The sequence below is a fragment of the Bison bison genome, unplaced genomic scaffold, assembly GCF_000754665.1.
Source record: "Bison bison bison isolate TAMUID 2011002044 unplaced genomic scaffold, Bison_UMD1.0 scf7180017864289, whole genome shotgun sequence".
Lineage (NCBI taxonomy): Eukaryota > Metazoa > Chordata > Mammalia > Artiodactyla > Bovidae > Bison > Bison bison.
The window spans coordinates 4,641,473-4,653,850 of NW_011494861.1; positions in this window are offsets into that span (position 1 = coordinate 4,641,473).

Genomic DNA, 12,378 nt, shown 5'->3' on the forward strand with positions numbered 1-12,378 from the left:
TGCCATTTCCTTCTCCAATGCATGAGAGTGAAAAGTGAAAGTGAAGTCGCTCAGTCATGTCCGACTCTTAGCGACCCCATGGACTGCAGCCCACCAGGCTCCTCCGTCCATGGAATTTTCCAGGCAAGAGTGCTGGAGTGGGGTGCCCTTGCTAGCATGCTACAAACCCTGTTATCCACCTAGCTTTGTTCACATTATGGTAGATCCTGGCAATCACTCTGTGAACATGCTGAGTCTGAACGTTCATTGGCCCCAAGGGTGAAGCAAGCTGGCAGTTGAATGTGCATCTGGAACTCACAGGAGGGTCTGGGTTGAGATATAAAATTGGGAAGCAAAGGAGACCACCAGGGTTTTGACAGGCTCAGGGCTTCACAGGTAGCTCAATGGTAAAGAACCTGCCTACCAATGAAGGAGAAGCTGGAGACCCAGGTTTGATCCCTAGGTTGGGAAGATCCCCTGGAGAAGGATATGGCAATCCACTCCAATATTCTTGCCTGGAAAATTCCATGGAACGAGGAGCCTGGCAGGCTACAGTCCATGGGGTCGCAAAGAGTCAGACACAACTGAGCACAGCACAGCATAGCCCAGAAGGGGTCTGGGGGTAGAATCCAGGGTCACACCGTTGACACAATATGTTTTGGGGTTTTTTTGTTTTTTTCCAGCTTTATTCACTTCATTTTTCTCATATAAAACTATGTGTTGGCTATACCTGGAACCTGGGTCCTCTGCATGGAGACTGTGACACATTTTGAAATATTTTGTTCTAGAAACATTCAGCCATGCATAAAAGTAGAGATAATGGTATACCAAGGCCTTCCCTCATAGCTCAGTTGGTAAAGAATCTGCCTGCAATGCAGGAGACCCCAGTTCGATACCTGGGTCAGGAAGATCCGCTGGAGAAGGGATAGGCCCTCCAGTATTCTTGGGCTTCCCTTGTGGCTCAGCTGGTATAGTATCCACCTGCAATGTGAGAGACCTGTTTTCGATCCCTGGATTGGGAAGATCCCCTGGAGAAGGGAAAGGCTACGTACTCCAGTATTCTGGCCTGGAGAATTCCATGGACTACACAGTCCATGGGGTCGCAAAGAGTCAGACATGACTGAGCGCCTTTCACTTTCACTTTTCAAGCTTCCTCAAACTCATCTTTCAGCTTCAGCTATTATCAACGTTTTTCCCAAGTTTGTTTTAGCTCCTACCACATGTACTTTTTTTTCTTTGGGGGATATTTAAAGTAAATCCTGTGTCATTCCACCCTCAAATGCTTCATTACATCTCTAAGTGACAAGGCCTTAAAAAAAAAAAAAGCCTGTATTAATGTCCTATTTCAGGCTTCCCTGGTGGTTCAGTGGTAAAGAATCAACCTGCCAATGCAGGGGACCCAGGTTTGATTGCTAGTCTGGGGAGATCTCACGTTTCTTGGAGCAAATAAGCCCGTGCACAACTACTGAGCCCATGCTCTACAGCCCACGTGCTGCGACTACTGAAGCCAGTGTGCCCTAGGCCTTGTGCTCTGCAGTAAGAGAAGCCGCTGCAGTGAGACGCCCATGCACTGCAACTAGAGAGTAGTCCCCACTCCCTACAGCTAGAGAAAGCCCATGCAGTAACGAAGAACCAGCACAGCCAAAATCAATCAATCAATATATATATATATTTTTTTTAAATGTCTTATTGCTGTTTTAACAAATTACCACCAATTTTAGTGACTTAAAACTATACACACTATAATCTTATAGTTCTGGAGGTCAAGAATCCAGAATGGGTCTAAAATCAAGGTGTAGGCAGGGCCATATTTCTTCTGGAGCTTCTAGGAGTGAACCACCGTCCTTGCCTTTTCCAGCATCTAACGCCTCGTACAGTCTCTGGCTTACAGCCCTACATCACTTCAGCCTCTATATCACATTTCTCTGCTTTAGACCTTCCTGCCTCCCTTGTTTTAGAGATCCTGATAATTGCCTTCGGCCCACCCAGGTCATCCAAGATGACCACCCCATCTCAAGGTCCTTAAATTCATCACATTACCAAAGTGCCTTTTGCCATGGAAGGTAAATACTCTTGGATCTGGATTAGGTTATGGGCGTATCTTTGGGGGGTATTATTCAGCTGCCAGAATGACCATGCCATCCTCACAATGAACAAAATTTACAGTAATTCCTTAATGTCATCTATACCTGGTCCACATGTACATTTCTCTGATTTTTATCTAGTGTTTTTTACATTTAATTTGTTTGAATCTGAAGTCACATTATGGCAGGATGTCAGGTCCTTTAAGTCTCTGTTTTCCTCTGCCAACCACTCCTTCCTTCTGTTTTCCTCTTTTTTTTTTTTACAACTGTGATTTGCTTTAGAAACCAGGTCATTTGTCCTATGGAGAATGTGGCTTGCTTTCTTATGGTGTATTTAACTTGTTCCTCTGTATCCTGTGGGCTTCCCCAGTAGCTCAGCTAGTAAAGAACCAGCAATATGGAAGACCTGGGTTCTATCCCTGGCTTGGGAAGATCTCCTGGAGGAGAGAATGGCTACCCACTCCAGTATTCTGGCCTGGAGAATTCCATGGACTGTGTAGTCCATGGGGTCACAAAGAGTCAGACATGACTGAATGGCTTTCTCTTGTATTTCCTGTGAAAGGACAGACCTAGATCCAGCTTTCATTTAATTTTTTTTTGGCAGTAGAGTACTTCATGTGGGATCGTAGTCCCCCACCAAACACCAAGAAATATGGGTTAAGTGAGTTATGCATGTTAAACATATACACTAGATTTCAAAGAAAAAGTGAAAATATCTCACGGATAAGCCTTTATATTAGTTACATATTGAAATATCATTTTGAATATAGAGGGCTGAATAAAATATGGTATTAAAATTAATTTTACTTTCTTTTTTACTTTGTTTATTGTGGTTACCAAAATTTTTTGCTTATATATATGCCTTATATTTGTTTTGGATAGCACATATCCAAATATCATCTTCAAATGATGACATTGGTTTCTTTTTTTTTTTTTTTTTAATTTTATTTTATTTTTAAACTTTACATAATTGTATTAGTTTTGCCAAATATCAAAATGAATCTGCCACAGGTATACATGTGTTCCCCATCCTGAACTCTCTTCCCTCCTCCCTCCCCATACCATCCCTCTGGGTCGTCCCAGTGCACTAGCCCCAAGCATCCAGTATCGTGCATCGAACCTGGACTGGCAACTCGTTTCTTATATGATATTTTACATGTTTCAATGTCATTCTCCCAAATCTTCCCACCCTCTCCCTCTCCCACAGAGTCCATAAGACTGTTCTATACATCAGTGTCTCTTTTGCTGTCTCGTACACCGGGTTATTGTTACCATCTTTTTAAATTCCATATATATGCGTTAGTATACTGTATTGGTGTTTTTCCTTCTGGCTTACTTCACTCTGTATAATAGGCTCCAGTTTCATCCACCTCATTAGAACTGATTCAAATGTATTCTTTTTAATGGCTGAGTAATACTCCATTGTGTATATGTACCATAGCTTTCTTATCCATTCATCTGCTGATGGAATGACATTGGTTTCTAATTCTGCATTTTATTTATTTTTCTTGTCTTGCTGCATTAGCTTTGTCTAGTCACTAAGTCATGTCCAATTCTTTGTGACCCCATGGACTGCAGCACACCAGGCTGGTCTGCATTAGCAAAGACCAACCATTTCATATTAAATAAGACAGTAATGATGAGGATCCCAGTTGCTTTCCCAACTTAAAAGGACGGTTTCTCACAGACTCAAAGACTTAGAGAATGAACTTGTGGTTGCCGGGGGATGGAGCTGGGAAGGGATAGTTAGAGAGTTTGGGATCAACATGTATACACTGCTACATTTAAAACAGATAACCAACAATGACCTATGGTATAGCACAGGGAACTCTGCTTAAGTGGCAGCCTGGATGGGAGGGGAGTCTGGGGGAGAATGGATACCTGCATGTGCATGGCTGAGGCCCTTTGCTGTTCACCTGCAACTACCACAACATTCTAAATCAGCTATGTGCTGTTCTGTGTTTAGTCGCTCAGTCATGTCCAAGTCTTTGCGACCACATGGCTACAGCCCAGCAGGCTCCTCTGCCCATGGGGATTCTCCATGCAAGAATACTGGAGTGGGTAGCCTATACCTTCTCCAGGGGAACTTCCCAACCCAGGAATTGAACGGGAGTCTCCAGGGAAGCCCATTAATCAGTTATACTCCAATACAAAATAAAAAGCTTTTTTTTTTTTTTAGAGAAGGATGGTTTCTCAGATGAAAGAGTTTCCTAGTTTATGTTATGGGTTGAATTATGCTTCCCCTCCAAATTCAAATGTTCAGTTACTAACCTCCAGGACCTCAGAATGTGACTGGTTTTGAAGACAGAATCTTTATGGAGATAATTAAGCTAAAATGAAGTCACTGGCCAGGGGCAGGGGCAGGATGGGGAATAATCCAGTATAAATGGTATCCTTGTAAAAAGGGGAAACTTAAACACATAGAGGGAAGACAGTCTGAAGAGACACAGGAGAATGGCCATCTATAAGGAAAGAGGTCTGGAGCAGATTCTAGCAGAGCTCTAGGCAGGAACCACCTGCTTATACCTTGATCTCAGATTTCTAGCCTCCAGAACTGTGAGAAAGAGTTTTTCTGTCATGAGTCCCCTTGTCTGTGGTGCTTTTAAAGGATGCTCTAAAAAACGAATTCACTCAGATTAAGGAATTTTCCTCCTGTTCCTAGTTTTGCTGAACTTTCTTAGCACTGATGACTGTTGACTTCTCTGGAATGCTTTTCCCGGCTTTTAAGATCATCATGTGGAATTTTCCCTGTAATTTGTGTATGTTTTGGATTATTCTCAGCCATTATCTTTTCAAACACTGTTCTTAGTCACTGAGTTGTATCTGACTCTTTGCAATCCTATGGACTATAGCCTGCCAGGCTCCTCTGTCCATGGGATTTCCCAAACAAGAATACTGGAGCAAGTTGCCATTTCCTTCTCCAGGGGATGGATCTTCCCAACCCAGGGATTGAACCCACATCTCCTGTGGCTCCTGCATTGGCAAACAGGTTCTTAACCTCTAGCGCCACATGGGAAGCCCATTGCCTGCTGTGGAACTCTAATGAAACCTGTGTCAGACTTTATCATTCAGTCTTCTGAGTTTCTTAATATCTCATGGTTTTTCTCCTCATCTCTCTGTGCTGCATACTAGCTAACTTTTTTCCACTCAGTCCTTCTTGTGATCAATTCTACCTTTGATTGTGTCTAATCATCTGCTTTTCATCCATTCATTCTCATTTTTAAAAGTTCTATTTGGTTCTTTTAAAAATATACCTACCTGGTCAGGCCTTCCCTGGTGGTCCAGTGGTTAATACTCCTCACTCCCAATACAGGGCATATGGGTTCTATCTCTGGTCGGGGAACTAAGATCCTGCATCAGTGCAGCAAAAAACAAACAAACAAACAAACAAAAAAATATATATATATATATATACACACACCTGGTTATTCTTGGAAGTTTCTTTTGATTGTTCATTTTAAATGCTTTTTTAAAACTTCATGTACCATTATTTAGTGATCTGTATCTAATTGCTCCACAGTATGAAATCTTAGGAGACCTATGTCTGCTGTTCAAGTTTCTGCTGATTCTCACTCATGATAACTTGTTTCCTTACGTGTTGGGAAATTGTATCATTAGCCTGTATTTAGTTAAACTTAGTCTGTGTAAAGCTGAGGGTAAAGTTGGGGAGGCTTTCCTGCAGGGAGGAGTGACATGAGACACAAGCAACTCATAATGGAAAAGCAGTGAATGATACATAATAAAATGCCTAGTGGTCTGGCACTGTGGCAGCAGTGTGTCCCAGGAGATGAGAAGAGAGAAGAAAACATTTGGGATGGATGTTAAAGGCAATGAAGAAATGGGTAGCTGTGCGATGAAGTCATGTGAGATCATTGTTTATCAGAAAAAAAATTATTTTCACAGTCACAGAGGAATGTTACCATGTACAATTTGGAATCCTTGCTAACCTGGCTGAACAAACAGCCAAGAAGCAGAAGTTTGGCACAGAGGATGCTGATACAAGCTCCAGAATTCCTGGGTAATACATCAAGGGGGTAGAAGAGAGATTCAAAGATTTGCCATGAAACTGCATTTGTGAAGAGATTTCCCTGGTTGTCCAGTTATTAAGAATCTGCCTCCCAATGCAGGGGACACAAGTTCCATTCCTGGTCCAGAAACGGAGATCCCGCTTGCCACAGGACAACTAAGCCTGAGCGCTGCAACTAGAAAAGCCTGATAAACGCAACTACTGAGCCTGGGAGCTCTAGAGCCCTTGTCCCACAATAAGAGAAGCCCGAGTGCAACAACAAAGACCCCACGTAACCAAAACCAAAAAAGAAAAAAACAGCATTTGTGCACATTTTTATCTAGATCATGTTTGGGGAGATGACATGGGGGAGATTCTGGTAGAGATTGTAGGAAAATTAAAGACCCTCCATTGATGCCCCCACTAAGGTCTGTCCAAAAGCCGCAGAGAAATCAGCACCTCTCCCGCTTGTCAGGGAGGTACTGAGCCTGGCCTGGAGCTAACTTTTTTCCTAACCTGTTCCACACGCCTTCTCTGACATTGTGTTTGGAGCCAGAGAGCTTTGTCAATTGCTGATTACAGGAGAAAAACATTATCCAAACGGCAGAGCAGTGCCAAAGCCTGCATGTCATGAATGCCTGGCTAATGCTGCTGAGTTTCTATAATAACTGGTTCATCCTCTAGGTCCAGGAAGCTGGGGAGAGATGTAGCTGGCCTGCTAATCCATGTAGCTGCCAGAGCCCAGAGGGATCCTGCTGGGGCCACAGGAAGATAGAGGGGTCTCCTGCAATCCCCACAGCCAGTCCCCACTGGAAAGGGGATTTGAAAGCTTTTGAAGACTGGGCCCACTTCTTCTTCAGATTCTCACAAGTACAGGGGGATTCCTGAAGGTCACCAGCAAATCTCAGCACTGGCAGATAAGGATGAGGAGAGGAACCTGAGTCTCAGAGAGTGGGTCTGAGGAAAATGCAATTCACCATCCCCTACAGAGAAGCACCTCATCCATTCAGCGAAAACTTATTAAGCACCTGCTTTGGGTTGGACATGGGAACATGGCAGTGATTCAAAGTCCCAGCCTGGCCTTCCCAGGCTGATGTGGGAGATGGCCTTGTGAGCACGGGGTATTAGGATGTACAATATACAGGTGCTAGGAGCCCAGAGGAGGGAGCATGTGGTCCACAGTCTGGGGGATTAGGAGCAGCATGGAGATGAAGGAAGAGCTAGTTGGTTTACAGCCCCATTTAAAGCATCATAAGGGAACTTTGGTGAGCTGTCATTTTCATCAGTCTGGCAAAGAGGGTCGGTGCCCCAGGTGGAAGGAGCCCCACAAACAGAAACACTGTTGTTGCAGACTTTCCCACACATCCCCTGACCCTATCAAATGGCATGGGTGATGACCAGAGCACAGACATCAAGCTTCCTTATCCTCGTGTCTCAGGCTCCCTGGCCCTGCACTCAGGATTCTACCTCTCTAGGTACTGTGTTTCTGGGTTGTACAAAGTAAAGTCATCTCACTCCACACCTGGCCAACAGTGCTTTCCAGAAAGCTAGAGACTTTTTAAAAATCAAAGTATATTTGGTTTACAATTTTGGGTTCATTTCTGCTGTACAACAAAGAGATTGGGTTATACATATACATACATTCCTTTTAATATTCTTTTCCATTATGGATTATCAGGGGATATTGAATATATTTCCCCGGGTTATATAGTAGGACTTTGTTGTTTATCCATCGTGTATATACTAGTTTGTATCTGCTAAACCCAAACTCCCACTGCACCCCCCCACCCATTCCCCCTCCCCCTTGGCAACCACAAGTCTGTTCTCTATAATGACATATTTATTGACATCATTAATTCATTGACTTTTCAAGGACCTTTATTCTTTCTAGCCCATGCTTCGATTAAGGGAATGGAAAGTATCTTCACTGACATTCAGCTGGGAACCAGACCCCTCTGTCTGCATTAAGGTGACTTCACTCTTTCCCTGTCTTTGCCTTTGTGCTCTCCAGAGTCTTCTGTCCAGGAAAATGGTTTGATCATTACAAGGAATTGCTAAAACACCCATCAACTCTTCAGTGGAAAGTGCCAATGGACAGTTTGACTCCTAAGATTCTTTGAATCCCTTGAATTCTTGGCTTATTTTAAAATCCTCATCTTATTGCTCCCCCAATCCTGGAAAGTTGTGTCATGATTCTTATCCAGTCCCAGTCAAGTCTCCTCATTGAATGATTTGCCTGAAGCCACACTCCAACTCGATAAATTCTGACCTTACCTTGCCCCTTCAGAGGCCTTGGGGAAACTTTGCAAAGTGAGATTCCTCCTTACCTGGTAAGCGATAAACTTAACTTGCTCCTCCCAGCAGACTGTGTTGGTGATATTTGCGGAGCCAGTTTTCAACCGTTGGTTTTTGTGACAACCTTCTGAGTTAGAGGGGATTAACAGGTGGTGCTAATGGTAAAGAACCCACCTGCCAATGCAGGAGACGTAAGAGATGCAGGTTTGACTCCTAGGTCAGATCCCCTGGAGGTGGGCCTGGTATTTATCTGGGGGCTTTCCTGGTGGCTCAGCTGGTAAAGAATCAGTCTGCAATGTGGGAGACCTGGGTTCGATCCCTGGGTTGGGAAGATCCCCTGGAGAAGGGAATGGCTACCCGCTCCAGCATTCTGGCCTGGAGAATTCCATGGACTATATAGTCCATGGGGTCACAAACAGTCAGACACATGGAGTGACTTTCACTTTCACTTTCTGAGTTAGATAGGACAAGTGTTTCTCTCCCCATTTAACAGATAGGGAAGCTGAGGTATTGAAGATCAGAAAGTGTGTCCCAAGTAGGGGCAGCTCCAGAGCCCCAGTCTCAGGAGTTCATCTCCTGACAACAAGCATCAGCTAGTTCTCAGAAGGACAGTCATCACCAAGCCAAGGATGGTTCAAAGGTGCCCGAACCCAGATGACCATGGGCCTCGGTTAGGAAAGGCTAGGGCAGAACTCTGTAGAAACCAGACATACAGTAAAGATGGGTAGAAAACTCACTCAGGGGGTTCCGCCAGCGTGCAGGTGACCAGAACTAGGTGATAAGACTGAGAATGGGAGGGACTGCCATCGTGAGAAATCAAAGGACAAACACTTGGACCCAAGTACAAGAATGTTCAATGTTCATCCAAACTCTGTTACTAACATCAAAAGGAGGCACCCCAGAATCCCCAGGGAGTCCAGTGGTTGAGGCTTTGTGTTTTCACTGCCTAGGGTGCTGGTTCAAATCATGGTTGGGGAAGTAAGATCCCTTAAAGCCTCTCGATGTGTTGTTCAATTGCTGTGTCGTGTCCAACTCTTTGTGACACTTAGGGACTGCAGCATGCCAGGCTTCCCTGTTCTTCACTAACTCTCGGAGTTTGCTAAAACTCATGTCCATTGAGTCGGTGATGCCATCCAACCATCTCATTCTCTTCTCCTGCCCTCAATCTTTGCATCAGATGCCCAAAGTATTGAAGCTCCAGCTTCAGCATCAGTCCTTCTTATGAATACTCAGGGTTGATTTCCTTTAGGATTGACTGGTTTGACTTCTTGCAGTATAAGGGACTCTCAAGAGTCTTCTCCAGCATCACAGTTTGAAAGCATTAATTCTTCAGTGCTCAGCCTTCTTTAAGGCCCAACTCTTACATCCATACATGACTATTGGAAAAACTGTAGCTTTGACTATATGCACCTTTATCAGCAAAGTGATGTCTCTATTTTTTAATACACTGTCTAGGTTTGTCATAGCTTTTCTTCCAAGGAGCAAGCATCTTTTAATTTCATGGCTGCAGTCACCATCCATAGTGAGTCACTCATTGTGGCCAAAATAAAATAAAATGAGGAGACATCCAAATGATTCATCATCAGTAGACCGGAAACACAAAGTTGGATTATTTCTACAATAGGGCCCCATTGTGTTGTAAAAATGAATGGGTTAGAACCACGCTCAATAATCTCAGGAGGCCAGAAGTGAGGGGCAGGAAGTGGGTGACAGAGTGAGAGGAAAACAGAGTGTGATTCCATTTCTATGAAGTTCAAAGACATGTAAATGATACAGTCTATTATGTAGGGATACAAGCAAGTGAAATAAAGCTTTGAAGAAGGGCAAAGTGTGTTAATCACTCAATCATGTCTGACTCTTTGCAACCCCACCAACTGTAGCCTGCCAGGCTCCTCTTCTGTCCATGAAATTCTCCAGGCAAGAAAGGCAAGGGAACTAGAAACACAGCTCAGAACCATGGGGTTCTCCCCAAGAGGGCGAGGCGTGGATGGAATCAGAGAACCAGAGGTCTTTAAAGAGAGCCCCTCATTCTTTTTCTCCAGCAAGTGGTCGTCCTGGTGTTCCGTGTATCTCAGTCACCCATAACTGAGCTTAGTTCTTTAATTTTTATTTTATATTGGAGTATAGTTGATTAACAATGTTGTGTTAGTTTCAGGTGTACAGCAGAGTGATTCAGTTATGTATATACATGTGTTTATTCTTTTTCAAATCATTTTCCCATTTAGGTGATTACAGAGTATTGAGCAGAGTTTCCTGTGCTCTATTTGTTGATTATCTATAAATATTTAAATACAGCCGTGAATGCATGTCAATCCCATTCTCCCAATCTATCTTTCTCCCCACCTCCCACATACACTTCTCTCCTGGTAACCATAAGTTCATTCTATAAGTCTGTGAGTCTGTTTCTGTATTATTAATAAGTTCATTTCTATCATCTTCTTAAGATTCTGCATATAACTGATATTGTATGTTTGTTGCTCTCTGCCTGACTTACTTCACTCAGTTGGTAGTCTCCAGGTCCATGCATGTTGCTGCAAATAGCACTATTTCACTCCTTTTAATGGCTGAAGAGTATTTCACTGTTTATATGTACCAAATTTTCTCTATCCATTTGTCTGTTGCTGGACACTTAGGTTGCTTCCTTGTCTTGTCTGTTGTAAACAGACTTGCAGTGAACATTGGGATGCATGTCTTTTCAAACCATGTTTGTCTCCAGATATATGCTCAAGAGTAGGATTGCTGGGTCATATGTTAGCTCTATTTTTAGTCTCTTAAGGACCTCCAGACAATTCTCCATAGTGGCTGCACCAATTTACATTCCCACAAACAGTGTAGGGAGAGTTCCTTTCTCTCCACACCCTCTCCAGCATTTACTGTTTGTAGCATTATTGACCTTTAAAACATCATTTTGTGCCTAACCCCAAATTTACTCAAAATGATGAAAAACAAGAGATGTGAGCTATGCCTCTGTATCTGCCAACACCTTCCTCCTGCTCTTTCTTTTTAGGCCCCACCTCTGTCTACTTATCTGGGACATGATCAGACACGGTGGTTTTCAGGTATGTGCCTCCTGTGCCCTGGATCAACTCCCAATGGACTGTTTTAATTTTTAATCATTTCTAATCCAATAATTTCATTTTAGGTATATTTTCTCTATGGGCTTCTCAGGCAGCACAGTGGTAAAGAATCTCCCTGCCAGTGCAGGAGATGCAGGAGCCTTGATTTCAATGCCTGGGTCAGGAAGATTCCCTTGGTAAAGGAAATGGCAACCCACTCCAGTATTTTTGCCTGGAAAATCTCATGGACAGAGGAACCTGGTGGGCTATAGTCCACGGGATCGTAAAGATTTGGACACAACTTTGCAACTAAATCACAACATATTTTCTGTATTTGGTGTTAGTCTTTTTTATACCCACAGTGTTTGAAAACTGAATTAAAAAATCACTAAAATCTTCCTCAGGAAGTCTGCTGTTGCCAGTTCAGAGCCCTCAAAACACTTGGAGGGTCAGCAGGTCACAGAGGAGCTGAGGACAGTGTGAAACCCCAGGAGTACTCCCGGCCCCTGTTGGCTGCACAATAGCTGCTCCCTGAAGGAGAAAAGCCCCCCACCCTCCTCAGGGCCTTTGCTGGGGAAGGAATTCTGGGCTGAAGGCATCTAAGTGGAAATACCCGACCCAAACTTCCAACAAAAAGAAATTATTGTGGCTCAGTTGGTAAAGAATCCATCTGCAATGCAGGAGACCTGGGTTTGATCCCTGTGTTGAGAAGATCCCCTGGAGAAGGGAAAGGCTATCCACTCCAGTATTCTGGCCTGGAGAATTCCATGGACTCTATAGTCCATGGGGTCACAAAGTGTCAGACATGACTGAGCCACTTTCACTTTTCATGATTCCTTATTCAGTTCAGTTCAGTCGCTCAGTCGTGTCCGACTCTGCAACCCCATGAATCGCAGCAGGCCAGGCCTCCCTGTCCATCACCAACTCCCGGAGTTCACCCAAACCCACGTCCATCAAG